The sequence below is a fragment of the Balaenoptera borealis genome (assembly GCF_965194805.1).
Source record: "Balaenoptera borealis genome assembly, chromosome: 7".
NCBI classification, from domain to species: domain Eukaryota; kingdom Metazoa; phylum Chordata; class Mammalia; order Artiodactyla; family Balaenopteridae; genus Balaenoptera; species Balaenoptera borealis.
This window is the reverse complement of record NC_138864.1, coordinates 89,326,657-89,354,619: the sequence shown is the minus strand read 5'-3', so window position 1 is coordinate 89,354,619 and position 27,963 is coordinate 89,326,657. Positions and strand designations below refer to the sequence as shown.

Genomic DNA, 27,963 nt, shown 5'->3' with positions numbered 1-27,963 from the left:
GAAGGCTATGCTATGCCTGAAAAAGAAAATATGTATGCTAATTATCTTTTTACATGCATGAGTGACCATGTTGTTGCCATGAGTTCAATGTTAATGAATCCACAATATATATTAAATGAGGTGTCTTTAAACAGAAACACACATGAAACCAAGTTATTTATTGATTGGCTGAAGGAAGTATTGTGGCCAGTCACTAGCTCGAGGGAACGTAATTCTGCATTTCCCCTTGCAGCAGTGGTTCAGCATTTGCTAATTTAGTGCTCATGAAGACTCTGTAGAGCATAACTACCAGAATAAGGAGAATTGACTGCTTATTTGATCTCTCTGAATCTCAGCTTCCTTGTAGGTAGAGTGACTATATTACTCAGCATAAAACCCAGAACGAAGGTGAGAATTTATCAATCATTATCCTAGTTCAACAGGTGTAAACAAAGACTGTGTCAAGCAGACTGGGTCATATAGTCATCCTATCACAGGTAATGTGGAGATTAAAATACCTAATTGCAGTAGCATTCAGCAAATATTTCTTGATCCTCTCCTGTGGGGCTGGGTGTTGTATTGGGCGATAAGTATCAGTGGTAAACAAAACCACCATGTCCCCTGCCTGCATAGAGTTTACTGTCTATTGGAAGAAGGGACATGCATGAATAAGCACACAAATAAGTATATTGTCACATGTTTTGACTGATTCTATGAAAGAAAATTGCAACCAGTTCTATAGGTTTTAATTGTAGAGAATAAATATCTAATTTTGAAGTTGGGTTTGTCGACTGAAAAAAAATGCACAACCTAAAATTGAGAATTATGTTTTACTCGGTGGACTTTCTGAGGACTCAAGCCCAAGAGGAAGCCTCTCAGATAGTGCTGAGGGGCTGGTCTGAAGAGGAAAGAGAGGAGCCAGGATATATAAGCGTTTTTGCAACAAAACCAGGGAGTCAGAACGTCAAAATATTACTGTTAATTAAAGAAAACCAAACATCTCAAGTTAATGAATTTAGCACTCTTCTATGTTTGGGAAGATGGAAGAGTCTGGGCTCACTGAAATCATTCCTTTGATGTGCACCTTAGCTATCTGGGGCCAGCATCCTGTTCTTTCCTATCCTGAGTCTTCTCAGGGTGCACTCTTGGGGTCCACTGTAGTGGCTGATGGCTTGATGGCTGCAACATTCTTTGTTTACTGATATGGCAGGCGACATTTTTCATCCACAGGTAATAAGGCAAGGAAGAGGTCTCTGAAAAGGTGACATTTAATCCGAGATCAGAAGATGAGCTTCAGTTTATCTTTCCAAGTAGAGAGTGAGGTAGGATAGAGCCCGACCCTTTCCAGAAAGACTGTAGTGGCTGCAAAGTAACGACCAAGGAGAGAATGATACAAGATAAGGTCATGGTGAAGATTCTAGGAGCACTGGAAACCCATTGAGGGATTCTGAGTTGGGAAGTGATAAGATATTTTAAAAGTTCTCTGTAGTGAATGGAATTGGGAGTGGGAGGAGGAGCAAGTGAATGCAAGGGACCAGTTAGGAGGCTACTGCAGAAGTCCCAGTGATGTAAATCAACTATACCCCAATAAAAATTAAAAAAAAAAAAGAAGTCCCGGCACAGGTGGTGGTGGCAGTGGAGGTGGAAGAAAACTGGGAGAGATACATAGGAGGTCAGATCTGCTCGTCTTGACAGTGAATATGAATGAGCGGGATAAAAAAAAGAAAAAAGAGTTAGGAATGATTCTTAGATTACTTGACTAGAGGTTCCACTTCCTGAAAGGGAAAATGTTGAAGGATAAACATTGTGGGGAGCAGAGTCAAGAATTTAGCAAATTAGATGTAAGTGTATTTACATAGAAGACCACGGGTAAATACTAGTTTCTTTTCCCCTTTTATATCCTAGCCGTAGCAGTTTTTGGAATTTTTTTTTTTTTTTCTCTCCATCTCTTTCTCTCTGTGGGTTTGTGTGTACTGACATTCAAATTTGGTCAGTATTCTTTCATTTTTCATATCAGTTTTCTGAACATTCTTTTATGCACATTAGTTGGAGGTCGGTTAACACCCCATCTCTTCAGTGCTGCCACTATCTGAAAACTTCAGGGGTGTATCTGGTCCACATTTCAGATCTGATTCAGGATGCCAGGAAGAGAGAGAACTGGGAGCCAGAACTGGCCTAGATCCTTGCGCAGTCCACAGGGTACCCCAGTGTAGCCTTCTAATGTCACGGTTCTTATACGTACACATCTGAGCTCAGCTGCTGCCCGGGTACAGGCTCCCTCAGCCAGCATGACTGGATTGTGGACGAACTCTCCAGATCCTGTTTTTGAACTTGGGTTTTACTTCTAACTTTTCCTTCTGTCTTTGGGACCTGTTGGGCGGAAAACTTTTCCTCTGCCCACTTAGGTTGGTCTGGGGCTTGCCCATTAACTGACAATAGCCAGATTAACAGGAGAAAAGAGAAGCCTTGTTTACCTGTGCTTGCAGTAGTTCTCAGTAAGGAGTAATTTGTCAAATGTTCAGAGGTAAAGATCTATACACCAATTTAAGAAAAAAGGGTAGGGGGCTTAGAGCTTCAGTGGGAAAGTATGGAAAGTTCTCTTGGGCTTGTTGATGTTAATGGAAGCAGAATTCATACTTTCTGGTGGTAAGGGTCACTCTTCCCTCTGAAGGGGAGGTCAGGGGCAACTGTATTTTGAGGAGGCTTTGCTCTAGGTTTAGATAATTTTTTTTTCTGTAGCTGCTGATTGTTTTGATGTTTTCAGTTTAAAGTAATTTTAATACCACTTTGGTGGGCTATTAATTAATCCCTTCAAACTCTAGGTTTCCTTTTGCTCAGGACAATCCCTACCCATCAGATAGTCTAATAAGTTGAATGTCAAAAGGAAGGGTTCTGGGTCCCTTTTTTCCTGGCAACTCCTCTATCCTTATGCAGATTTACCCACCTTCTCCCCTTTGAACTGCTCTGCCTGCCTAGGATTGTTGGGAGGGGTAACCCTTTCAGGTCACAAAAGGTCACGGCCCTCCCTTTCCTGGGGATGTACTAGTGTTTCACCCTCATTTGCATAACTGTGTGAGGCCACAGAGTTGACTCATCCCTGAACTAAGATCTGTTTCTAGTGACCTAAGTTTGCCGACCCAAAGACAGACACATGGCCTGGCAGCTTCCCTTTCTTGAAACTTTAAGACCTGCCACATCCTGTGGATATGGAGATTTTCAGCTAATGGATAATTAAGGGATGCTGTGAATTAAAGGCTCACAGATTTCTTGCAACTTTTTGATCTGGGATAAACAAAAATGTTTAAAAAACAGTGGTTATAAGACCAGGTCTCTGTTCAAAGGTATAATCCTAAACCTTGCTGAGCTGATTCAGCCTTTCCCTCTTGGGCTGCATGAACTGGTCCTTTTTGATTAGGAAAAATTTGGTATCTGGTTACTGGTTCATAAAAACAGAAAGATTTTCCTTCTTTTTCAGTTACCAAGTTTTTAGCAGGGAAATGGTAACCTGTTAAGGTGTGATTATGTGTGCTTTTGTGTACTGCTTTGCTTCCAAGGAGAGAAACTGTTAGAGGCATCAGGGAGATAGGAACAAGGAACCAAAAATTACTATGTAAAACTTCTAGATTTTTTTTTTTAACAGTTAAGTAATGTTCTTTTTATCTGGCAAGTGATAATGATGCCCTGGATATATACTATATTGAGCTTTTGCAAGACTTTCAAAAATGTATTATTAAGTTTTTGGACAACGTGGAGAAATGGGAGCTAGATGCCTCTACAGTTAGATATAAATGGCTGTATAACAATAGCAAAGCTTCAGCAGCCAGCTCTTCCTTTTTCCTTCCTGGGCTGCTTGGGTGTTCAAGGCACTGGCCTTCAGCCAGGACTCACTGGTATACTGATCTCTCATGGCCAGAGTCCATTCTGATTGGTCACCGTGCACCCTGTGTCTGTGTTAAATATTTTAAATGTGATCTTAGGGTATAAACTACAGCTTTTGGGAAAAGCAGGCTGAAGCTGGGCCAGGGCCATATGAGCTCTTTGGGAACTTCATACATGGTACCCATACCCCAGCTATAATTGAAACGAAAAATAAATCAGTGTCAGGAAAGCCAACACAGTGCACATTTTCCCATGATGTAGACTTCAGCTTTCTGTTTAGAACTATTAAGTAACAAATTATGTTTTATTTTCTCATTGATTGGATGCTCCTGCTTTGTTAGTGCCTTAAACATGAACCTTTGCTGAGCTCAGAGTGGGCCTCCTAAGGCAGCAGGGAAAGGAGAGAAACAGAGAAACATAGAAACATAGAAACTATGTTTTAGTTTTGAGAAGAACATAGAAGCTATGTTTTATCTAGAAACATAGCTGAAAATACCCATCAAATGTGTAAACTAGACTGAAGGGATTGACAGAAAGTAGACTGACAATTCTTTATTGAATTACTGCATTTTTATTAGTTTGAAATATACTTGCATATGTTCCAGTTAGCCCTGGGGAGGAGAGAAAACTATATTAGTACAATTCAAAGTTATAAAAAATGTTAATTATTAAGCTGCTATAACTTTAAAAATGAGATGTGTAGCTTAGGGTTGGGTGGATAGAAAGAGAAATCTATAGAAAATTCTATTTTGGAACTACCAGGCTTTATGACTTTAGGAAATAAAGATAATAAACATTTATTGAACATTTATCGTGTGCCAGGTTCTCATGGGAGCACTTGGCATCATTTAATCATCATAGTAACCTTATGAGGTAGCAGTATTATTCCCATTTTACAGACGAGTAACTGAGGCCTGGAGAGCTTAAGGGAAGGTATTTGGCCAGAGTCACCTGGCCAGTTAGTGACACAGTCAGGATTCCAACCCAGGCCCTCTGACCTCAGAAATTATGGTCTTAAACATATGAAGATATGTTTGTTGCCTCTGTCATTTAACTTCTCTGGGTAGTTTTCTTATTTTTAAAATTAGGGATCAGGACTAGGTTATTTGTGATTAATCAGAGAGTTTTGAAACTAGAAGCTTATTGCTTTTTTTTTTTTTTTTTTAACCGAAACTGAGAAGAGCCAATGTTCATCCTATACTCACTACAAAAGGTCAAGAGAATGACTAAATGGCAATTACTAGCAAGTATTTGTAGCGACAAGTCATTTCAGGATTTTACTTTTGACAGTTACTTTTTATTAGTTTTAGTAACAGGGACGTGGAAAAAAGGTATTTCTGAGCCTACATCTCAACTGCTTTCTCATTTCTCTCTGTATGAACCCCACCCCTGGCCCATCATCCCCCAGACTAGCTAAATAATCACACGACAGGCCATCAACTCATCAAGGGAGTGATGCAGGAGGTGCATGAGAGGACGGAATTTCAGGCAAGGAATAAGGAACATGCCAATGATTAAGAGAATCAGGAAGAAACTGCAGTCATTCTGTCCTGTTCAAATCTGAAGGTTTTTAAACTCTACATCAGTAGAAAATATGCTCCTTACTTCTTTAGGAAAGAAACTATTCATTCTTTACCAGATTATAGATTCTTCTGTGTTATGCATAGTTTCTTAAGACATAACTAAGTTAAATATATACAGGAAAGTTTAAAGGTACTTCCAATGTTTATTAATTAGTAAAGGAATGCATCATTCTTTTGTTATTATGCTAAAATTTGGCCTTTCACATAAGTGAAGTTTCTAGGTAAATAAATACCAAAATTTAACATTTTTTTTATTCAAACAGAAAGTCACAAAAATTATAATCATCCTCATCGGTTCACTCAGTCCCATGTGATTAATGTTTTTTTATCTTGATCTTTTGTTAGCACTTTTATGAATTCATCAGTTTTCCATTAGAGTTCTGAAAATGCTTGTTCATTCAGTTCAACAGTATAGTCAGTTACCAGAAACCTGTACTTGTCAGAGTCTTTTCCATGAATTCCTTGAAGATGAAACCCTTTTATAGGAACATTTTTGCAAAAGCATCAGAGTACACCCAGAACTGTCTGTAAATGACAAAAGACTTAAAAATGACCACAGTTAAAGACTTGATGAAAGTTCATAATAATACAATTGACAAGGAAATTTAGTTATTTCTGAGATATACATTTTAAAGTAATGACTAAAATTATGACTTATAACATTATACCAGAACATATAAGATTTTTAGGAATTTCATGTAATGTCTGAAACATTTATATTAACATATTTCCATACAAATAACCCAAAGAAAGTTTAGTATTACTTTTTTTTTTAATTTTTGAATTTTATTTATTTTTTTATACAGCAGGTTCTTATTAGTCATCAATTTTATACACATCAGTGTATACATGTCAATCCCAATCGCCCAATTCAGCACACCGCCATCCCCACCCCCCCACGGTTTTCCCCCCTTGGTGTCCATACGTTTGTTCTCTACATCTGTGTCTCAACTTCTGCCCTGCAAACCGGTTCATCTGTACCATTTTTCTAGGTTCCACATACAAATTCCAAATATACGATATTTGTTTTTCTCTTTCTGACTTACTTCACTCTGTATGACAGTCTCTAGATCCATCTACGTCTCAACATATGACCCAATTTCGTTCCTTTTTATGGCTGAGTAATATTCCATTGTATATATGTACCACCTCTTCTTTATCCATTTGTCTGTCGATGGGCATTTAGGTTGCTTCCATGACCTGGCTATTGTAAATACTGCTGCAATGAACATTGGGGTGCATGTGCCTTTTTGAATTATGGTTTTCTCTGGGTATATGCCCAGTAGTGGGATTGCTGGGTCATATGGTAATTCTATTTTTAGTTTTTTAAGGAACCTCCATACTGTTCTCCATAGTGGCTGTATCAATTTACATTCCCACCAACAGTGCAAGAGCGTTCCCTTTTCTCAACACCCTCTGCAGCATTTGTTGTTTGTAGATTTTCTGATGATGCCCATTCTAAATGGTGTGAGGTGATACCTCATTGTAGTTTTGATTTGCATTTCTCTAATAATAAGTGATGTTGAGCAGCTTTTCATGTGCTTCTTGGCCATCTGTATGTCTTCTTTGGAGAAATGTCTGTTTAGGTCTTCTGCCCATTTTTGGATTGGGTTGTTTGTTTCTTTAATATTGAGCTGCATGAGCTGTTTATATATTTTGGAGATTAATCCTTTGTCTGTTGATTTGTTTGCAAATATTTTCTCCCATTCTGAGGGTTGTCTTTTCGTCTTGTTTATGGTTTCCTTTGCTGTGCAAAAGCTTTGAAGTTTCATTAGGTCCCATTTGTTTATTTTTGTTTTTATTTCCATTACTCTAGGACGTGGATCAAAAAAGATCATGCTGTGATGTATGTCAAAGAGTGTTCTTCCTATGTTTTCCTCTAAGAGTTTTATAGTGTCCGGTCTTACATTTAGTTCTCGAATCCATTTGGAGTTTATTTTTGTGTATGGTGTTAGAGAGTGTTCTAATTTCATTCTTTTACATGTAGCTGTCCAGTTTTCCCAGCACCACTTATTGAAGAGACTGTCTTTTCTCCATTGTATATCCTTGCCTCCATTGTCATAGATTAGTTGACCATAGGTGCGTGGGTTTATCTCTGGGCTTTCTATCCTGTTCCATTGATCTATATTTCTGTTTTTGTGCCGGTACCATATTGTCTTGATTACTGTAGCTTTGTAGTATAGTCTGAAGTCAGGGAGTCTGATTCCTCCAGCTCCGTTTTTTCCCCTCAAGACTGCTTTGGCTATTCGGGGTCTTTTGTGTCTCCATACAAATTTTAAGATAATTTGTTCTAGTTCCATAAAAAATGCCATTGGTAATTTGATAGAGATTGCATTGAATCTGTAGATTGCTTTGGATAGTATAGTCATTTTCACAATGTTGATTCTTCTAATCCAAGAACATGGTATATCTCTCCATCTGTTGGTATCATCTTTAATTTCTTTCATCAGTGTCTTATAGTTTTCTGCATACAGGTCTTTTGCCTCCTTAGGTAGGTTTATTCCTAGGTATTTTATTCTTTTTGTTGCAATGGTAAATGGGAGTGTTTCCTTACTTTCTCTGTCATATATTTCATCATTAGTGTATAGGAATGCAAGAGATTTCTGTGCATTAATTTTGTATCCTGCAACTTTACCAAATTCATTAATTAGCTCTAGTAGTTTTCTGGTGGCATTTTAAGGATTCTCTATGTATAGTATCATGTCATCTGCAAACAGTGACAATTTTACTTTTTCTTTTCCAGTTTGTATTCCTTTTATTTCTTTTTCTTCTCTGATTGCCGTGGCTAGGACTTCCAAAACTATGTGGAATAATAGTGGTGAGAGTGGACATCCTTGTCTCGTTCCTGATCTTAGAGGAAATGCTTTCAGTTTTTCACCGTTGAGAATGATGTTTGCTGTGGGTTTGTCGTATATGGCCTTTATTATGTTGAGGTAGGTTCCCTGTGTGCCCACTTTCTGGAGAGTTTTTATCATAAACGGGTGTTGAATTTTGTCAAAAACTTTTTCTGCATCTATTGAGACGATCATATGGTTTTTCTCCTTCAGTTTGTTAATATGGTGTATCACATGGATTGATTTGCATATATTGAAGAATCCTTGCATCCCTGGGATAAATCCCACTTGATCATGGTGTATGATCCTTTTAATGTGTTGTTGGATTCTGTTTGCTAGTATTTTGTTGAGGATTTTTGCATCTATATTCATGAGAGATATTGTTCTGTAATTTTCTTTTTTTGTAGTATCTTTGTCTGGGTTTGGTATCAGGATGATGGTGGCCTCATAGAATGAGTTTGGGAGTGTTCCTTCCTCTGCAATTTTTTAGAAGAGTTTGAGAAGGATGGGTGTTAGCTCTTCTCTAAATGTGTGATAGAATTCACCTGTGAAGGCATCTGGTCCTGGAGTTTTGTTTGTTGGAAGATTTTTAATCACAGTTTCAATTTCATTGCTTGTGATTGGTCTGTTCATATTTTCTATTTCTTCCTGGTTCAGTCTTAGAAGGTTATACCTTTGTAAGAATTTGTCCATTTCTTCAGGTTGTCCGTTTTATTGGCATAGAGTTGCTTGTAGTAGTCTCGTAGGATGCTTTGTATTTCCACAGTGTCTATTGTAACTTCTCTTTTTTCAGTTCTAATTTTATTGATTTCAGTCTTTTCCCTCTTTTTCTTGATGAGTCTGGCTAATGGTTTATCAATTTTGTTTATCTTCTCAAAGAACCAGCTTGTAGTTTTATTGATCTTTGCTATTGTTTTCTTTGTTTCTATTTGATTTATTTCTGCTCTGATCTTTATGATTTCTTTCCTTCTGCTGACTTTGGGTTTGTTTGTTCTTCTTTCTCTAGTTCCTTTAGGTGTAAGGTTAGATTGTTTTTTTGAGATTTTTCTTCTTTCTTGAGGTAGGCTTGTATAGCTATAAACTACCCTCTTAGAACTGCTTTTGCTGTGTCCCATAGGTTTTGGATCGTCATGTTTTCATTGTCAATTGTCTATAGGTATTTTTTGATTTCCTCTTTGATTTCTTCAGTGATCTCTTGGTTATTTAGTAACGTATTGTTTAGCCTCCATGTGTTTGTGTTTTCTACGTTTTTTTCCCTGTAATTCTTTTCTAATCTCATAGCATCATGGTCAGAAAAGATGCTTAATATGATTTCAGTTTTCTTAAATGTACTGAGGCTTGATTTGTGACCCAGGATGTGATCTATCCTGGAGAATGTTCAGTGTGCACTTGAGAAGAAAGTGTAATCTGCTGCTTTTGGATGGAATGCCCTATAAATATCAGTTAAATCTATCTGGTCTATTGTGTCATTTAAAGATTCTGTTTCCTTATTTATTTTCATTTTGGATGATCTGTCCATTGGTGTAAGTGAGATGTTAAGGTCCCCCACTATTATTGTGTTACTGTCGATTTCCATTTTTATAGCTGTTAGCAGGTGCCTTATGTATTGAGGTGCTCCTATGTTAGGTGCATATATATTTATAATTGTTATATCTTCTTCTTGGATTGATCCCTTGATCATTATATGGTGTCCTTCCTTGTCTCTTGTAACATTCTTTATTTTAAAGTCTATTTTATCTGATATGAGTATAGCTACTCCAGCTTTCTTTTGATTTCCATTTGCAGGGAATATCTTATTCCATCCCCTCACTTTCAGTCTGTATGTGTTCCTAGGTCTGAAGTGGGTCTCTTGCAGACAGCATATACATGGGTCTTGTTTTTGTATCCATTCAGCAAGCCTGTATCTTTTGGTTGGAGCATTTAATCCATTCATGTTTAAGGTAATTATCAATATGTATGTTCCTATGACCATTTTCTTAATTGTTTTGCATTTGTTTGTGTAGGTCCTTTTCTTCTCTTGTGTTTCCCACTTAGAGAAGTTCCTTTAGCATTTGTTGTAGAGCTGTTTTGGTGGTGCTGAATTCTCTTAGCTTTTGCTTGTCTGTTAAGCTTTTGATTTCTCCATTGAATCTGAATGAGATCCTTGCTGGGTAGAGTAATGTTGGTTGTAGGTTCTTCCCTTTCATCACTTTAAGTATATCATGCCACTCCCTTCTGGCTTGTAGAGATTCTGCTGAGAAATCAGCTGTTAACCTTATGGAGGTTCCCTTGTATGTTATTTTTCATTTTTCCCTTGCTGCTTTCAATAATTTTTCTTTGTCTTTAATTTTTGCCAATTTGATACTATGTGTCTCGGCGTGTTTCTCCTTGGGTTTATCCTGTATGGGACTCACTGCGCTTCCTGGACTTGGGTGGCTATTTCCTTTCCCATGTTAGGGAAGTTTTTGACTATAATCTCTTGAAATATCTTCTCGGGTCCTTTCTATCTCTCTTCTCCTTCCGGGACCCCTATAATGTGAATGTTGTTGCGTTTAATGTTGTCCCAGAGGTGTCTTAGGCTGTCTTCATTTCTTTTCATTCTTTTTTCTTTAGTCTGTTCCGCATCAGTGAATTCCACCATTCTCTCTTCCAGGTCACTTATGCGTTCTTCTGCCTCAGTTATTCTGCTATTGATTCCTTCTAGTGTAGTTTTCATTTCAGTTATTGTATTGTTCATCTCTGTTTGTTTGTTCTTTAATTCTTCTAGGTCTTTGTTAAACATTTCTTGTATCTTCTCGATCTTTGCCTCCATTCTTTTTCCGAGGTTCTGGATCATCTTCACTATCATTATTCTGAAATCTTTTTCTGGAAGGTTGCCTATCTCCACTTCATTTAGTTGTTTTTCTGGAGTTTTATCTTGTTCGTTCATCTGGTACATAGCCCTCTGCCTTTTCATCTTGTCCATCTTTCTGTGAATGTGGTTTTTGTTCCACAGGCTGCAGGATTGTAGTTCTTCTTGCTTCTGGTCTCTGCCCTCTGGTGGATGAGGCTATCTAAGAGGCTTGTGTAAGTTTCCTTATGGGAGGGACTGGTGGTGGGTAGAGCTGACTGTTGCTCTGGTGGGCAGAGCTCAGTAAAACTTTAATCCACTTGACTGTTGATGGGTAGGGCTGGGTTCCCTCCCTGTTGGTTGTTTGGCCTGAGGCAACCCAACACTGGAGCCTACCTGGGCTCTTTGGTGGGGCTAATGACAGACTCTGTGAGGGCTCACGCCAAGGAGTCCTTCCCAGAACTTCTGCTGCCAGTGTTCCTGTCCCCATGGTGAGCCACCCCCCGCCTCTGCAGGAGACCCTCCAACACTAGCAGGTAGGTCTGGTTCAGCCTCCCCTGGGGTCACTGCTCCTCCCCTGGGTCCCGATGCACACACTACTTTGTGTGTGCCCTCCAAGAGTGGAGTGTCTGTTTCCCCCAGTCCTGTCGAAATCCTGCAATCAATTCCCACTAGGCTTCAAGTCTGATTCTCTAGGAATTCCTCCTCCCGTTGCCAGACCCCCAGGTTGGGAAGCCTGACGTGGGGCTCAGAACCTTCACTCCAGTGGGTGGACTTCTGTGGTATAAGTGTTCTCCAGTTTGTGAGTCACCCACCCAGCAGTTATGGTTTTTGATTTTACTGTGATTGTGCCCCTCCTACCGTCTCATTGTGGCTTCTCCTTTGTCTTTGGATGTGGGGTATCTTTTTTGGTGAGTTCCAGTGTCTTCCTGTCGATGCTTGTCCACCAGCTAGTTGTGATTCTGGTGTTCTCGCAAGAGGGAGTGAGAGCACATCCTTCTACTCTGCCATCTTGGTTCCTCTAGATATAACATTTTTATTTTAATAAATTATGATGGAATTCTATAATTTTATTAAGTTCACTATATAGGCAAATGATGATATATAAAAGATATATATTGTTTAATGAAGAATAATAAAATTAATACCCAGGTACCCACCACCCAGCCTAAGAAATAGAACATCACCAGTGCCTTTGAAGCCCTGATTCCATTTCATTCCGTCAGCCTTGTAACATTTGTCTTGAATATTTTATTAATGATTTCTTTGCTTTTTATTTTTAGAGTTACACAAATATAAACTATATTTTGCAACTTTATAAAACATGGAATTATTCTTTATCACCTTTTCTGTGACTTGCTCAACATTAAAATTATGTTTCTGCGGTTCACTCATGTTGATGCATGTATTGGTAACTGTAGTTCATTTTCACTCTTTATAGTGTATTCTACTTTATGGATATGCTGCAGTTTATTTTTCTTGGGTTAGACATTTATTTGAGTTTTTTCCAATTTCTTGCTGTTAGGGTGATGCTGTGAATATTTTTGTACACTTCTCCTAGATGATCAAGAGTTTTTCCCGGGTGTATACCCAGGAAGAGGAGCCATGTTTTAGTGTGTACAACCTAGAGCTTTACTAGGCAATGATAGTGTATTCCTAAAGTAGTTGTGCTAATTTAAATTCTTCCCAGGGCTATATGAAACTTCCTGTTTCTTCACCTATTTGTCAGTACTTGAGATTGTCAGGTTGTATAAATTTTCTAGTCTCATGGGTATAAAATGGTGTTATATTGAGGTTTCTTTGCATTTCTTCAATTACTGATGAAGTTGACCATCTTTTCATAAGTTTATTGACCTTCATATTTTCTCTTGGATGAAATGCCTGGGTATACCTTTTGGCTTACATGTTCTTTTCATATTGATTCATTGGAGTTCTTTATATATTATATGTATTAAGTCTTTGTTCATTATGTTACATATATCTTCTCAATATGTGACATATTTTTATATTATATTTTTCTTATGGTACCTTTTGATAAATAGTTTTTAATTATACTGTAGGTGAATTGACTACTTGTGACTAACTGGGGGAAAGGTGGCCTGCAGTTCTATGTTTTGGACTACTTATATCTTGTGTAAGGTATCCTTCTTATCCTATGATAATTAAGATATTCTTGTATATATTTTTTAAGATTTTCTTTCTGTTCATTTTAATACTTAATCTCAGGAATGGTTCCATTTAATGTAAATTGTGAGGTAGGGGTTGAATTTAATTTTTTCCTTCATTGTTCCAGAGCCATTTATTAAATAGTTCATTTTTCCCCACACTGGTCTGCAGTGTCAGCCTTAGCATATAGCACGCTTCTGTCTGTCTGTAGACCTTTCTCCAGCCTTTATGTGTGTTATATGTCCTTGTTGATGTCTTTACAGTGTTGATTCCTCTTATTCATAAACTTTAGATATCTCTCCATTTATTCTGGTGTTTAATATTTTTCAATAAATTTTATTATCTTATACAGAAAGATCTCGTAAAAATCTCTTTTTTTATTATTGTATATTTAAAAGACTGCTATTTCTAATGCTTTGTTGCTGGTGTATAGAAATGCAAATCACTTCTGTATTTTGATCTTATATGCAGAAACCTTGACAAATGTCTTATTAATACTAATAAGGTGTCTAGTAGACAATCATATCATCCAAATAATGACAAATCTGCTTTCCCTCCTTCCAATCCTTATAATGCTTGTTTGTTTTTCTTGTCTTATTGTGTAGGCTGAGACCTCCAGTACAATATTTAATAGAGGTTGTGCTATTTGACTTCCTTGCCTTGTTTTTGATTTTAAAGGGAAAGCTTGATGGTTCATAATTGAGAATGATTATTGTTTTTTGTAGACATCCTTTAGGAAGAAAATTCTGCTCTACTCCTAATTTGTCTACTTTGCTAAAAGCCTTTAAAAAATTATGATTTACTAATGTGTTGGCGATTCTGATGCCCTATTTAGTTATGGCAGAGAGGAGTTAAGTTTATTATTCATGATTGATGAAGATGCCTGCAGTGGTTGTTAGTGGAGAGGGGAAGGTAGGGGGAAGTAACATGTGATTGCTGTATGCTTATTTCTACTTGTTTATATTGCTATAAAACAATTTCACATACATCACCTCATTTTGGTTATTATTCCCAGCTTTTTTTTCCTGTTTAGAGAATTCTGATTCCATGACTGTGACTGGAACCCAGGTCTGATGCCCACCAATTTTTCCAGCTACACTCTGGTGATACTTAATTTGCACCATTCTTAAATAACCAATTCTTTCTTCTGTTGCCTTCCCCAGTCTCTCCAGTTCACACACTTATTGAATTTAATCTGCAACCTGTAATTTTTCACTGTATTTCTGAGGAATTGCCTTAAAGCGTCTAAGAAATTAGACGCCTCTGAGATTCTGAGGAATCAGATTCCTCAGAATCTGATCAATTTATTCATTTATTCACTTCCTCATTCACCAAATATTCATTGAGAATATACTATGTGACTATAGACATAATAGTGAAGAATACAGCATCCCTGCCCTCATAGAGCTTATACTCTGGCATGGAATCACGATAAACAAACAGATGAATATATAATATGTTGCAAGGTAGTGATAAGTGATGAGTGAAGGGGGGTGAGTGAGAGAGAGGGAGAGGATGACTGGGAATGTGTGTGCTGGGGTGTGTGTGCCAATTTTACTGGCATTAGGTCACGTAGAGAAGGCTTCTCTGAGGAGATGACATTTGGGCTGAGTCCTGAATTCGGTGAACATGCCAGCTATGGGAAGTTGTGGGAACAGTGGGTGGAAAGTGTGATAAATCTGAAGAACTTCAAGACTTCCTGGGTGGTCAGAAGAGATTGAACAAAAAGGAGCAGAGTAGGAGGTGGGGACAGAGAAAGAGGCAGAGGCCAGAAAATGTTGGGCTTGTAAAAACTCATCAGATAGATTTTGCTTTCCTATTCTGATTGCCATAATGGAATTAGGTAGGTGTAAAGTAATTCAGTAGCATCTGGTATCTTTTTGTTCTTTTACTCTTTCAGTCCATTACCCAGTTGTTGAGAATAAGAATGTAAACTCCTTGAGAGCAGCAGCCTGAGTTTCTTTCACTCTTGTGTCAGAGTCTCCAGGCTCCATGATTGATGGAAGGAAAAACCTGTGTTAATATTTATGAAACAAATAGAGAATCTCTCTTTCTCCGTTAGAGGTGTATGGGGAACACTGTCACTGAACTGGGGCAGGTTCTTGGCATCATGCTGGGAGATGCTGCTCTTCTGCAGGGACTCTAGAGGAATGAAACTCGGAAAAGAACAGGTGTAAGCTAGTTGTCTTCCCAGCCTTGAAGTGCTCCATGGATGAGGCTCGTTAGTGTGAGGGTTAGAAATTCTCAGAGTCTGACTTCCTGTCTTCCAGTGGTAACATATAACTTAGTCAAGTGTAAATGATTCGTTCATGATTCCATAACTTTGTCTTAATTCAGCTACTGTTCTGAACATTAGGTGTTAGGAGACTGGAACTAATCTTATTATTATTTTTTTTAATAAATTAAAAAAAAATTTATTTATTATTCTTTTATATTTATTTTTGGCTGCGTTGGGTCTTTGTTGCTGCGCGGGAGCTTTCTCTAGTTGCGGTGAGTGGGGGCGACTCTTCGTTGTGGTGCGCGGGCTTCTCATTGCGGTGGCTTCTCTTGTTGCGGAGCACGGGCTCTAGGCACGCGGGCTTCAGTAGTTGTGGCGTACAGGCTCAGTAGTTGTGGCTCGCGGGCTCCAGAGCACAGGCTCAGTAGTTTGGCACACAGGCTTAGTTGCTCTGCAGCATGTGGGATCTTCCTAGACCAGGGCTCGAACCCGTGTCTCCTGCATTGGCAAGCGGATTCTTAACCACTGCGCCACCAGGGAAGTCCGAACTAGTCTTATTTTGAGCTGGGTCTTAACTTCTATGCCTCAGTCTGCTACCTGTGTAACAGTATTTGCCTCCCTCTCTCACAGAGATTCTATGTGTGATGAAATGAGATGGATGTTGGAAGGTTTGGTTTGTCTGTTTTAATATGTGAGAAATAGCTAATGCTAAAGTCTGATATAAAATAGTTATTGCTAATAATGTTTATTTTTGTTGTATGCAACATGATCTAACTTTGAAGAAAAAATACACTGGACGTTCCATTGAGACCACCTAAATATGATTATGGTTTCTTCCTTCGTCTTTTAGAAGAATGGCACAATTATGAAAATTGAGGGGCAAAAGTAAGGATACTTTTTCTGAATTTTCCTTCTCATCCTTTAGCCTCTTTGAGTTTGATGGGGTTTTCTGCTTAGAATTTAGAAACAACTTCTAGGTCATTTTAATAATGGTAGGAACCTCACTGGTGGAGAGGTCCCTGTAAGTGGTGGACAGAAGTGAAATCTAGTTTGGTGACTCATCCATCTGATGTTTTCTTATCAACGCAGTTGTTGTAATCTTTAGTAGGTTATACAGTGAATATTAACTATTTTACATTTTTATACTTGTGAAGCTTAAAATCATTGCACGTAGTTGATATTACGACAACACAGGAAGGATAACAGTGCTCGTGGTGACACTTTACTATGTCTCTATCTGTCTAGCAAAAGATAAGTGATGAGTTGGAATGATTACAAGTAATGGAGAGAAAAGAGTCTACTATTGAGGAAAAGAAGAATCTTCAGATGGGCCGCATTGATTAACTGGTTGGTTAGTTCTTCAGCTCTTCACTTTACCTCAGAAGCCACATTTTTTTCTGTGTCTTCACACTGGGTTTGAACTTTTACCATCACTGAGATCAAAGTTTTGGTCTTAAGAATTAATGACTGAGATGAGTAGTTGGTATTTGAGAATTGTCAGTTCTGCAGTAGAAGACGGTCTTCTCTTCTGCTTTTTCTAATGAGGAGTGCTTCTCCAGGTACCGGTGTTGAGCAGATCTCCTGCTGCCTTTGTATCCTGCGGCTGCTTTGGTGCTGGCCAACACTAACCTGAGGGAGCTTGGATGTGTCTCTTCCCTGTTGAGAGCTGAGCTTCTGGCTTCATTCCTGTCTCCTCACACTTCAAACATGATCCCCTGCAGCAGCAAGCTTGGGAGTTGATCAGTGTTCACCAAAACAACTTCTCTTATTTTCAGGTGCCCATTTAAAAGACTCTTCATTCTGTGAAGTTTCACAGCCTTTGATTACTCTAGGAATTTAGGGCCACAACTTAGAATTTAAAGCACAAAGTGGAAATGTGCCCTGATATTAGAAGTCATTTCAATAAAAGTGGATGTGTTTCCCAATCGATGGGAGTAGACAGGAAAACTACGATTGCTTTCCCATTTCATGCAGGCTCAGATGTAAACCTGTGGGAGTGAAGAACTTTTTATTTGATAAAAGCTAAAAACTTACCTGCATTTCTCACCTTTCCAGTTATGGTAGTCATTCACAACTGCCAAATATAAAGATGTTTTGGACACCATTCAGAGCTTATCTTTAGCAAGTTCCAAGTGTGAGACATATAAGATGTTTATAAAAACATTCTGAGCTTTGTTAAGAAGATGCTTCTGACCCACTTTCAATAGGATTCACTTTTTGAGTTATTTTTCTGTCAATGGTGGTGGAACAGGAAATATCCTGAGCTGTCTTGCACCTGAAAAACAGGATGTGTCCACAGAAGCACTCTAGTGTGCTCCATTTTCTCAAGCAAAACTTGCCAAATTTTAAGATGGTGAAATGAAAGGAAGAAGAAATTTGGTTTGACTTGAACTTTTATTTTAATTTTAATTATTAAAAGTAAGGATTCTGGAAAAAAAATTCGAGAGCAGAAATAAAGACCAGAATTAAAGTACTAAAGCATGTCTTATAGAACTCATCCATTATTTTTCCTATACATTAAAGATTTTTGAAACGAACAAATAAATATGGAAAGAAATCTCTTTTCCCAATTGGATTAACATTTAGGTGAAAGCAAAAATGGTCAAGTTTGAGTAAAACTCTTCAGAAGATCCTTAATTTAAGCATAAGTCTGTTTTAACACTCTAGATCTTTGTTTGAAACTTGGAACACTTTTAGTCATAGAGTCAATACTATATTTGGCAGAATTGATGTTAGACACACAGCCATATGAGGGTCCCCTGAGTATCTCTGAAGTCTCATTTTGTATTAATAAAGAAAGAGATAAAAACTGATTGGAGAATTTGATTCTAAGGGAAAAATGTATTGAGGGTTCCAGCTTGGCATGCTGGGAGGATATTATCCTTCACCACTGCTTATTCCATCTTAAAGTTTTATGAATACCATAAGTGATTAAATCAATTTCCTATTAGTAAACCTTATGTCTGTTTATAACATTTTCCCATTGAAAACAATGCATCACCAACTGTGTAGATGGCAGTGAGTTCAATATTATTCCTACTGATAAGGGTGCAGAGTGCAATTACTCTTTATTCCTGGCAGTCACTTGCAACCACATATGCCTTAACGAGTCAGTTGATCTGGGGATTGGGTTGAAATCCTTTTGAAATTTGAGGAGCTTAATTTGATCCCACTTTTGAATAGGCAGTCACCTACCTCCTGGTGGGTATGCCAAGGAGTACCCTCAAGCAGATCCTGGATTTTTCTCAAAATAGGTAATTTGTGTCTCTTGGCCCCTAAGCTTGTTATATGCTTTAATGCATGGCTGAATTAATTTTTTAAAAAAATATTTATTTATTTATTTCGTTGTGCTGGGTCTTAGTTGCAGCAGGAGGGCTCCTTAGTTGCAGCTCGCCAGCTCCTTAGTTGTGGCATGTGAACTCTTAGTTGAGGCATACACGTGGGATCTAGTTCCCTGACCAGGGATCGAACCCAGGCCCCCTGCATTGGGAGTGTGGAGTTTTAACCACAGAGCCTTTAGGGAAGTCCCTGAATTAACTTTTGCCTGGAAATTTGTTTAGTAGATGTTTGAAATGTCTACCTTATTTTTTTAAAAAAATCTCAGTGGAATTTCATAAACTTTCATTTTAAGCTGTGTACCTCCCCAGTGAACTCTCTTGTACCTGAGTAAATTGATTTGCTATTTAGGTTCTTTGCCATAATAAGCTCATTAAATGCTGAGGCCTGCTACCAAAAAGTCATTATTTCAGTTTTGAGTACTTGTTCTGAGGCTGTACTCTGACAGAGCTAGATGTCAATTAAGATTATTCCTTGTTAGTGGAAATAAAATCATGTTACCTGCTTATAAAAGAATCCCTCTGTTCTTTCTCTGGGGGAGAGGGGGATAAACTCACACAAAGTTTATCCATTCATTAAGTGAAAAGGTAAAAAGATAAAGGTTGTGAAAAGATCCCTGTCTAAACTCACCGGAAGTTATGATCGCAGTCAGGGGGTACTTTTCCTGCAGAGCTGTGTCTCAGAGTGCCTTTCAAGTTGCAGGTTCTGTCACAGCATCAAGAGGTATGTCTGTGATGAGCCTGAAAAACTCAGGCTGTATGATTCCTGTCCACGGGGTCAAAGTCAGAGCAAGTTCAGGAAGTCACTGTCAATATTATGTAAGTATGAGATGGGAAGGTGCCGTAGGGATCCATGATGGAAAAAGCGTTTAATGCCTTCTTCCTTGTGAACCATATTGGTTGTAAAAGCCTAGATTTGCTGATTCATAGGGCTAATGGCGGCCGGTTCTCAGTTCGTGCCAGGCCCTGTTCTAAGCACTTTGTGTGTGTTAAAAGTCAGAGGAAGTTGAATATAATGGTTCTGAGCACAGACTTTGGACTGGGTAGATTGCTAACGAGCCAAGTTAGTGGCTGGTTTCCTCAGTGACTCCATTTCTTCATTTTTAGAATGGGGATCATAATAGCATCTGTGTCACAGGGCTGTTGGGTAGACTGAATGAATTAAAATACGTGAACTGTTCAGTAGGGTACCTGGCACACAGTAAGTTATGTAAACATTAGCTATTACCATCATCATCTTATTACTCATCTCAAGAAAGCTGTGAGATAGTTACTGTGGTTTTCTCCATTTTAGAGTTGAGTAAACTGAGGCACAGAGAGCAATTTTCCCAAGGCCTCAGGCTAGGAGGCAGTGAAACTAGGATTAGAATAGAAGCAATCTGAGTCCAATCTGTGGCCATAACTGCTAACCTCTGCTGCCTCTCAATTTAATAAGAAGGAAGTGGCCATGAGTTTTAGAGGTAATCTGCAGTAAAGCAGATTCGGTTTACAAAGAGGAGGAGGGGTGTCTCTTGTACTAGAGGCTTGGACTTTACTACTGGGTCTTCCAGGTGAGTCTGCTCGGTAGTGGTCAACAAATTGGCTGGGATGCATCTTCCTTTTGGAGTATTCCCAGCTCAGTAATGGCATGACCATCTATTCTGTTGTGTAAGTCAGAATCCTGGCTCACCCTTGACTCCAGCTTCTCCCTCTTCCCCTAGATCCACTTTATCATCAATTTCTGTTGATTTTTATCTCTAAAAATAGCTCATAAATCCTTCACCTTCTCCATCTACAAGGCCACCACCCCCGCCCAAGCCATTGCCATCAGTCTTACCAAGCCTTAAAAGTCCATCCTTGCCCCATTCCAGTCTGCTCTCCGATAGGCTGAGGCAAAATGCAAATCTGCTTATCTTGTGCCCTGACTTAAAACATCACCCACTTTTGCATTCAAAACCAGATGTGTCTGACTCTAAAACCGGTCCTCTTTCTTATGCCATCTTGCCTCTATAAAGTTTGGAGCCATTGGCTTTGATTTGCAAAGCTGAAAAAAGTAAGATTCTTAGGTATCAAGTGGAATCTGATTTTCTTTGACCTCATTCATTAAATTCATGCTTCAGGTAATTAGGCCCTAGTATCTGACCCCACTACCAGACCTGTCAGCAGAACTCAAATGTTCCACAAAGATTTAGAATATCTGACCTTTTTTCTAGGCAAGGCAAAGTATATTACAGTAGGAACATAAGATGCATGGGAGTTCTTTCTAATTTTCTTCACAATCTCCTTCACTAATGTAGCTAGGTTTTGTGTGTGTGTGCAGGGTTGTTTTCATTATTATCGGTTTTTTGGTTTGTTTGTTGTATGAGTGAATCCTTATCAAAACAGATATTAGCAGGTTGAGTCTGCAGTTTGCTAGAACTGAGTACAGATAAAAAGAATCTTTAAATTTTTTTTAATTGACATATAGTTGATTTACAATGTTGTGTTAGTTTCCGTTGTACAGCAGAGTGATTCAGTTATACATATGTATACATTCCTTTTTTATATTCTTTTCCATTGTGGTTTATCACAAGATATTGGATATAGTTCTCTGTGCTATACAGTAGGACCTTGTTGTTTATCCATTCTATATATAATAGTTTGCATCTGCTAACTAAAAAGAATCAAATCATCAGCATCTTGTTAATTAACCAACATAAATTTTAAAAGGTACTCAGTTAGCAAACTGCCAGCACTGTGTTGGAATCCTTCTATCTTCCTCTTATCAGTTTTTAATCTCACCGCTTCCCAGGGCATGCAGACAGATTGTAGGGAAGCTCTGCCCAGTGAAAAGTGAAGGGGAAAAACATTTTTTAAAAAATCCATCCAGAATGTGATCTTCTGGATATCAATAACCTCAAGGTGTAATCAGTAATACTGGCTTTCAGAATAGAACTGCAGGCCACCTTTCCCCCAGTTTGTACCCTGGTTTTATTTTATTTTTAAAAATTTATTTATTTTTATTTTTGTCTGCGTTGGGTCTTTGTTGCTGCGTGCGGGCTTTTCTCCAGTCGCTGCGAGCAGGGGCCACTCTTCGTTGCGGTGCACGGGCTTCCCATTGTGGTGGCTTCTCTTGTTGCGGAGTACGGGTTCCAGGCGCATGGGCTTCAGCAGTTGTGGCACGCAGCCTCAGTAGTTGCGGCGCACGGGCTTAGTTGCTCCTCGGCATGTGAGATCTTCCCGGACCAGGGCTCAAACCCGTGTCCCCTGCATTGGCAGGCGGATTCTTAACCATTGCGCCACCAGGGAAGCCCCCACGGGTTTTATTTTTAAATAAACATGGTGAGGAGTTATTGGATTCATATATATGTGTGTGTGTGTGTGTGTGTGTGTGTGTGTGTGTGTGGAAGAGCCATCCTTTTGTTCCCCCATCCACAAGGAACACTGGCCCCCTGGATCCACTGTTATCTTGGTGTTTGTGTGAAACACTCTTCAAAGTGTGGCCACCTGTCCTTGCTGCTAGCATGTCCCCTGATAGTATTTTATCTTAAGATAAACTGCAGCAAACTTGTGAGGGAACCCAGATAAAAACCAGAAGGAAGAGACTTCTCTCCTACAATCCAGGGAGTTTTGATAGCACCTCCTAAGGTGAAAGAGATAGCGAAAAACCTGCAGGCTTTTGTTTCTGTTTGTGTTGCTGGGGTGTGTGGGTTTGTGCCTGGTAACCAGAGGGATAAATATCTAAAACCCTGAAAATGGTAGAAATTCATGTTTTCTAACAAAATCTTTCCTAAGAAACGTTTTGAGGTTCTTCTATTTAGAGCCACAAGAGGAGCTGTGTAATCATTGACCACTGTGCCTTTATCCCCACTGAAACCTCAGCTTCTGCACAGCTGCTAGGATATACAGCTGGGGGAGCTGTGCAGTAACTGGGGCAAGCCCCCCTGTTGTGCAGAGAGCACCCCTTTGGTCCTTGTTTGGGGACTATTAACTGCCTTATAACTGAAGACCTCATCCACTTCTCCTTGCGGAGAAAGGGTCTAGAAGAAGTCGAGTCCCGGTCACCTCCCTATACTCAGAGAACCTTCCTGGGAGACCTGGGCCTGTGGTCAGGAGAGAAAATGGGTCTCTTCTGTTTCAGCAGGTTATCTGCTCAGGCGGTTCTCTGTGACTTCCTGCCTTTGCAGTGCAGGTTAATCCTTCCAGAATCTTAACCCTAACCTTCCTCTTTCAATTCCTCTCAAACCGGTCACTTACCTAGAAACTTTTGCTCATCCTTTAAAACCCATAAAAAAAAAAAATTCAAATCTATAAAACCTCCATGGACATTCAGGCTGAGTTATCATTCCCTCTCGACTCTCATAACAGTTTGTCTACCTCTATTATGATGCTTAAGGGAAAAATAATTGCCGTGCAGTGGGACCTGCGTGTGTTTCACTAGAGGAGACAACAGACAGCATCACCCAGTTTATTCATCCAGGTACCGCATGCCTGGTAAATTAATAATCATCATAATGCCGCAGCAGACCCTGTTCTCGTTGCTTTATGTGTTTAGTCTTCACGGCAATCGTATGAGAAAGGTTCTACTGTTGCTTCAGTTTTACAGATGAGGAAGGTGAGGGTGAGCCATGTTATGTAACTCGTCCAGAGTCACAGAGCTGTGGACATGGAGAAGCAGGATTAACCCAGGCAGACATCTGACAACACTCACTCACATGCCTGTGCTCATCTGAAGAATAAAACCTAAAACGCCAGAGGAGGGAGAAAAAGGCAGAGGCTGTTGCCATCCTGTGTGCATGGGGCGTGCGGCATTGCGTCAGGCACTGCCGTTCAGTATGACTAATTCTGTGCTGAGTTGTCAGGTGGAAGCCTGTGGAAGCACAGCCCAGCACCCGCCTTCTGCAGAAGGCCCTCACTGCTAATCTGATGCAATCGAATTTCCTAGGGTGGCCTTTAGGGCTCTGCTGTTGCTGGAGAGGGAAGGAGAGAGGTTTTGTGTATTGTTTTTTGATCAGCAGGTTTGGAAACTTTGAGTGTTTGGCTCACAGGATGGTGGAAATGCTCCAGCATTTCCTGTGGCCTCGAGTCTGGGTTCTGAGATAGGGAACTAAGCCTGAGCTTTGCCTGCCCCACTGGGGAATGTCAGCACACATCATCGAGTGACAGGGATTGCCGGAGGAGGGTAGCTGGGAGAGGTGCTGGGGAGAGGAGGGGAGCAGTCACTGGCATTACAACAGCTGAAAAGGAATTTGAAAAGCAAATATCCAAAAACCAGAACAAGGGAGGAAGTGTGTACATTAGTTTGAAAATAATGAACTTTCCATTTGAGATACCGATTCCCTAAGTGTGAGAGAGAGAGCTCAGAGTTGAAGGGATGAGAATCAGCGGCTCTGATCTCATCTTGTTTTTGACAGAATTTCTCTGGGAGGAAAATGAATCTGCAATCAGCCCTGCTGTCACCTGTGAGCATCTCCATTTCTGTTTCTGTCCAATGGGACAAATGAACGGGTGCTGCTTGAAGAAGCTCCTAAAGGTTTTCTGTGCAAGGAATTCTGGATTTTAAAAATGCATCATTGGTTTGAGTAATCTCTCACATCAAAAAAAAAAAAATCTCTGAATTTGCTTTTAAGGAAAGAGTGATTCATTCGTTTATTTATTCACTTGTCTGAAAAATATTTATTGAGCAGCTGTTTGCCATGCCATCTGGTCAGGAACAGAGGTACAGAGATGAGTGAGATATATGACCCCTGCACTCAGGGAACTCATAGACTAATAGCATAAGGTGTAGAAAGGTGCTCTGGTTGGTGCATTGTAAGCACCTAAGAAGACAGGTGTTGTGGCAGTTGCTTCTAGCCTTGGAGGCTCCGGGGTCAGGGAGATCTCTCAGAGGAGCGGGCACATGAAATTGGCTTTGAAGTCTAGGTGGGAATTTTTGAAGCCAACACAATGGGAGAGGAAGAGACGTTCTGGGACGCAGAGGGAACCTTATGAACAGAGGCAGAAGCCACAAGAATTTGGCAAGCCCAGGAAATGGCCAGCAATTTGATGAGGAGAGAGATAGCCAATATTTTTTTTTTTTAATAAATAAATTTATTTATTTATTTATTTTTGGCTGTGCTGGGTCTTCATTTCTGTGCGAGGGCTTTCTCCAGTTGTGGCGAGCGGGGACCACTCTTCATCACGGTGCGCGGGCCTTTCACTGTCGCGGCCTCTCTTGTTGCGGGGCACAGGCTCCAGACGCGCAGGCTCAGTAGTTGTGGCTCACGGGCTTAGTTGCTCCGTGGCATGTGGGATCTTCCCAGACCAGGGCTCGAACCCATGTCCCCTGCATTGGCAGGCAGATTCTCAACCACTGTGCCACCAGGGAAGCCCCCATAGCCAACATTTCACTCGGTGCTGTCCCTCTGCATTCAGTAGATCATGGTACATTCGGAGAGTGGTCCTGACCTGGCCAGTCTGGGGCTTGCCTTCTTTAAGCAGTGCTCCTATCAGCCACTGCAAAAGCACTATATCGATGATCTTAAGGGAAAACCTATTTGTCATCATGTCTGACTTACAGTCTTTGCCTGTGTCTGTGGGGGTAGGACGCAGGGATACAGTTGGTGGGGAAGGGTGCACTGGAGTTGTGGCACTCAGAGGCAGGCTGGAGCCAGAAGGGTTTATGTGCCCTGAATCACCTTCCAGAGATTTAAAGCAAGAAGTGAGATGTTCAGATTCTAGCTATCACAATTACAAATCTTCTCTTTCTTTTGTTATGTATCTTCTGACGGTTTGCACAGTAGAAGCTGTGGTTAGTTGAATTCCTGTGTGAATTGGAAAGAGTTACTCAAAGAACTGGGCTGCTTTCCTGGAGACAATCCCGTAGACGCAGGTGATGATAATTCAATACGGGACTAAAGGAGAGAGTTTTCTCTGCCACTTTCCACTATATTTCTGGCCAAGACTATTCAACAATTCATTTTTCCTGAGAGACAAAGGAGGCAAATGGACTCAAAGCATCACTTCTCAAAGTGTGTCCCATGAGAAACAGGTGTCACTGGATGCTCTAGGAAAAACATAAAAGAGTTTTCTGGACAGATAACATTTGGGAAATATTGTATATTGTATATGAAGATTTCAGAGAACACCTACATTACATTAAAGGCCCGATAAGTCCTGTAGTAAATAAATCCTTTTCAAAATACGGTATAGTGATTAAAAACCATGGGCTATGGAATCAGACAGATGTGGATTGAGTTCTGGCTGGGCTCCACAGGTGGCTATGAGACTTTGGGCAACTTACTTAAATGTCTCTGCATCTCAGTTTCCTCGTCTGTAAAATGGTTTAGTAAATGGTACCTATTTCATAAGGTTGTTATGAAAAGTATATAGTTCATGGAGTAGTTATTATTATTAGCTATTATCCATTCTGTGTTTTACAAGAGCTTTGACTTTTTTTTTGCATTAAGTTAATTAATATCTCAAAGAAACAGTGCTGTGTGGGAAATGCTGGACTAAGGCTAATTCCTGAATTGCAGGCATGACTTCTGTTAGCAGTCCAGCAGAGCAAAGGCAGCTCCTAGGCGCTGAGGGCTCCATCAGGAATATGCACGTACAGGTATCAGAGCTCTAGAATTGGGGAGCACAGTATCATTCCCTCTAGGCCACGAGGTTAGATTGTGTAACTTCAGTGTGTTTTGTGTGCCAGTCATCTCTCAGGGAATGGCAGGATTCTAACTCAGGGCAGTAAAAAGTTATGGTAGGGTTGATGTGTTAGTTAGGAGTTTTTCAATTACAGGTGGTGGAAACCTAACTCAAACTCACTTAACATAACAGGGAATTTAAGAGTTCATAAATCTAGGAAGAACATTAGGATAAATCAGAGATCGGAAGGAAACGTGTAGGAGACAGAAACTCAACATAGTTAGGGCTCCTGGCCTCTTTTCTTCCCTCCTGTCTCTCCTCTCTACTTGTCTTTGCTTCTCTTTGCCTCAGTCCTTCCTATAGCAGATGGCCCTTCCCTATCTGGAGGGAATACGGCTGCTGACAGCTTCAGCTTAACAAGCCCTGCAGAAAGAGAGAACTCTCTCCTTCCAGGTCTCATAAATCAGTCCCCAGAAATCGATTTGCTTGGACCATGTCTGTCCCATGGACCAATCACTGTTGCCAGGGAGATGGGTGCCGTCATTGGCCAGGCCTGCCACATGCCTATTCTTGGTTAGTAGCCGGTGGGACAGGGCCTGCTACCTGAAGAAAAGAGATGGAAAAGCTCACTAGACCACTAGACGGCCAAAAACTGAAGCTACAAGAGCTTGCTAGAGCTGTGTGTGAAGGAAATAACGCTGGAGTAAAATGTTCCAAAATTGTCCTCAAGTGGTATCAAGGTATTCATGTTTTTATGTCAAATTCCCTTTCCTGTTGGTTTTCTTCAATGGATCCTTGCTCTATATCTCAGCTCCCTTTTTTGCAGTTAAAATATTATATGTATGACTATTAATATCCACTTTGTAAAGTTGGTCTCTATAAAAAGTTTTTTTAAAAAGCAAGATTAGAATCAGTCACCTGAGTGACCTGGTTCTCAACCATGGGTGATTTTGTCCCCCAGGGGACATTGGGCAATGTCTGGAGACATTTTGATTGTCACGACTGGGAGGTACTACTGGCCTCTGATGGACAGAGTCCAGGGATGCTGCTAAACGTCCTGCAGTCTCCAGGATGGATCTGGGCCAAAGTGTCATTAGCGCAGTGCTTAAGAAATGCTGCTTTAGCGGTTTCATCAGAACCGAAATTATAACAGCCAAATTGATTACTCTAAATTTTATGGATTAAAAATAAATTAATTTTTTATTTTCAAAGGGCTTTTGCTTTTACTTTTTTTTCTTGATGGTAACGATATATGAAAATATAATTTTGCCTGCTGTGTCACCAATCAATAAGTGTTTGTTTCTTTCCTACCGATATGATATTCAACAAAGGTATTTTTGTATTTTAATTTGCGTTTCTCTTATTACTATTAAGCATGAAGTTTTTAGGTATTTATTGATCATATATTTCCTCTTGTGTGAATTGCTGTTTTTTTTCCCTTTAGGTTGTACAAGTATTTTTTTCTTATAAATTTATATTATTAATGATATTTATGCCAGGTTGGGTCATAGTTGTTGCAAATATTTTCTCAGATTCTTATTTGTCTTTAAATTTTTTTTTTTTTTAATAAATTTTATTT

General features: G+C 39.6%; 1 protein-coding gene across 7 annotated transcripts in view; it reads left to right on the top strand.

The window, feature by feature from the left end:
• ELMO1 (engulfment and cell motility 1) overlaps nt 1-27,963 on the top strand; it is a 552,023-nt gene that overhangs the window by 62,287 nt on the left and 461,773 nt on the right. The window contains exon 1 of one of the 7 annotated variants that reach the window (XM_082399511.1): nt 16,164-16,815. The exons of the other annotated variants lie outside the window; for them this stretch is intronic. The gene's annotated coding sequence lies outside the window, so the exon portion shown is untranslated. Of the gene's footprint in view, nt 1-16,163; nt 16,816-27,963 lie in introns of those variants that run through there. 7 annotated transcript variants of the gene reach the window in all.